At 31.7% G+C, this 3,282-nt stretch overlaps 1 non-coding gene across 1 annotated transcript; it reads left to right on the forward strand.

Moving 5' to 3' along the window:
• The first annotated feature begins 413 nt into the window (after positions 1-413).
• Positions 414-520, forward strand: LOC133792998 (small nucleolar RNA R71). The gene has a single exon (XR_009874464.1). It is a non-coding gene; the product is annotated as a small nucleolar RNA R71 (small nucleolar RNA).
• Positions 521-3,282: the final 2,762 nt, after the last annotated feature.

Here is a 3,282-nt window from a genome sequence, read left to right on the forward strand (position 1 = left end):
AATGAAGAGCATTGGCCTCCTCAGAAAAGGCTTCTTCGTAGGAAGGGCATGATTGGGCATTATGGCAAGGACTAGAACATATAGAACATACATCTTTTCTTGGTTGTATTGGAGAGTTTATAGTTTGGCTTATGGCTAAAGCTTCTACTTTTCTCGCTAATTTATCTAAAGATGTTCTTAAGTCTACTTCTTCTTTTACTTCATACCTTCCTCCTCTTTTTGGTGAATTAGTTGACCTAGACTTAGGATCAAAATAATTCCATTGTTGTGAATTGACAGATAAATCTTCAAGGGCGTCCCACGCCTCTTGTCCTTGAAATTTTAAAAAATTTCCAGTATGCATAGATTGAATCATTTGACGATTAGAGGGAGTCAAACCATCATAAAAATATTTTACAAGTCTCCATTTTTCAAAACCATGATGAGGACATTTTAATAATAAATCTTTAAATCTTTCCCAACATTCATAAAACTCTTCATTATCTTTTTGAAAAAACTCGGAGATTTCTCTCCTTAGACTATCAGTTTTAGACATTGGAAAAAATTTCAACAAGAATTTATTATAAAGTTGATCCCAAGTAGTTATAGACCCAGCGGGAAGGGAATTTAACCAAGCTTTTGATTTGTCTTTTAATGAAAAAGGAAACAATCTTAGTTTGACCGACTCATCAGAAATTTTTTGAAATTTAAATGTTGAGCAAATTTCTAAGAAATCTTTGACATGCATGTAAGGATCCTCTCTATCTAACCCATAAAAAGATGGCAACAATTGAATGATTGCTGGTTTAAGCTCAAAATGAGTAGAAGAAGTTGTAGGTAAAACAATGCACGAAGGAGCATTAGATGAAATAGGTGCAAAATATTCAAGCAAAGTTTTTTCAGGCACAACATTTTCATCAACAAGATTAGCAATAGGTTCCATGATGCTTAAATTTTTACTAACACTTTCAATTTCAAACAAAGATAAACGTCTTTTTACTAATCGTTTTTTAGAGTTACGTTCCCAATGATGCATACAATTTTCACAAACAAGGCAACAAGGATAATCTCAAACAAGCAATTTTCTGATGTGGAAGATCAGTTAAAACCGCAACCACATAGCATACTTAGAATTTTTAGAGATTTCACAACAATATAATTCTTATGGTTTACTTGTCCCCAGGCCTATTTGATTCGACTTACTCGCGCACTACTAACAACTCCCCGAGGTTAATTAGTAGAGGCGGATGGGAATTTTGTTCAAATTTCCTTTATGCAAAAATTGCTTATGGTGAAAGGACAAGATTTAGGTTTCTCTTTTTTTTTTCAAGTATTTTTCACAATATTACACTAAAATATTAAAGAAGACAAAGAAAAATAAGGCAAAAATTAAATAAGACTAAAATGTAGGCAAGAGTAGGGAGGCATAGCATGCCATCAACCATAACAAAATTAAGGTAAAAACTAGGAGGCACAAGTGCCATCAACTCAAACATAAGATAGAGGTCTAGGAGGCAAAATTGCCATCAACTAGCTAGGAGGCAAAATTGCCATCAACTAGTAATTTGCGGAAATTAAATAAAATAAAAATTACAACAATATAAATAAAGAAAATTACAACAAATGTTAGGAGGCACAAGTGCCGTCAACTAACAAAGATATAAACGAAATAAAATTACAACAAAATTATAACAAAATTAGGAGGCACAAGTGCCATCGACTATAAAAATTAAAATGATAGATAGGAGGCACAAGTGCCGTCACTAGAAAAAACAATAAATATAGAAATATAAGTATATTTTTTTATGGGTGGTTGAACCGTCCCAAATTTTCTTTTTATCTTTTTTTTTTAAGTGCAAAAATTAAAATAACTAGTAGAAGAATTTACTAACCTTGAGATAAATTTCGTTTCTTTTCTTGCAATTCCCCGGCAACGGCGCCAAAAACTTGATGGACCCAAAACGGGTATGTTTAAAAATTTATATATCGCAAGCGCACGAATTGTTCATATAGAATAGTGATCGTGTAAGCAAGGATGTCGAACCCAAAGGAGTTGTCTAAAATCGAAAATGAAACTATTTTAAATCAAAAATAATAAATTCTAACCTAGTTCTAAAGATTGATGAGTTTTAATATTATGAACATAAAATGAAAGATTGAAAAATAAAGTTATTTAAGAGAATGAAAATAAACCAATAATGATTTGACAATAAGTGTTAAAAGAAAAGATTATTAAGATACTAGACTCCACAAAATGTAAGTTTAATAATATTTATTAGTATATTGATTCCCAAGTTTTTAGTGATAGTTAAAATAATGTAAACTATCATTTTCCAAAAAGATTTATAATTTTAAACACAAATTTCTTATAAAAAGATAGGATTTTTCTTCACTTTTCAAAATTATAATTTCAAAGCATTTAGTGTAAATCAATCTAATGAAATAACAAATAAATCAATGAACATTATTTATAAGGCAAAACATAATACTTTTGTTCTAAGTATGGATGTGTACAATTTAATGACACATCTTACACAAAGAATATTATGTTTATGCACTAATGAAGAACAAAGTGTAAATATGTTCTAACAATCTAAAATACAAGATATTTAAGATGAAAGAAATATATGAAGAAGAAAAATCCATAGACTTTGTTGCATTACAAGGGAAATCAACATACAACATAAATATTACCTAGTTACAAGTTGCTTCATCATGATCTTAATAATCTTATGAAAAAGATTAGAAGCACATAACTAGAGTAGAAATTACAAAATAAAAGACATACATACTTGCAAAATGCTCTTGAAAAACCCAAATGGAAGAGAGAATGGTAGAGAGAAAATGAGAGAAAAAGATGGTAACCAAAACATTAAGCACCCTTAAATGGTCTTCAAAACCCTTATTTATAGCCAAAATGAGATTATTAAAATAATCAATTTAAATTAAGTAAATTGATTAAATTAATAATAATATGGTGAATAGGGGTAAATTATAGGAGTGATGATGATTTTGGGGTAAAAAGTGTGTAGAAAAGTGGGTAAAAAGTGGCATTTTAGACATAGGGGACAAATGAGCAAATTGATGGGCTCAAGGGGATGGTGTACGGTGCACCAGGCGGCTGGGTAGTGAGACTTGACTGGAACACTGCTGGGCCGAAGGATGCTGTTTGGGCCTTGGGCGAGTGAACTGAAGAGGCCCAAGTGATTTGTGAGAAAAAAAACACTTGCTGAAGGCTTCATTGGGCAGGTGGCGTGAGCTGAGCTGTGGCTGGGCAGCTTGTGGACTGATGCTGCTTGGAGG

The sequence above is a fragment of the Humulus lupulus genome, chromosome 7, assembly GCF_963169125.1.
Source record: "Humulus lupulus chromosome 7, drHumLupu1.1, whole genome shotgun sequence".
In the NCBI taxonomy this organism is placed as follows: Eukaryota; Viridiplantae; Streptophyta; class Magnoliopsida; order Rosales; family Cannabaceae; genus Humulus; species Humulus lupulus.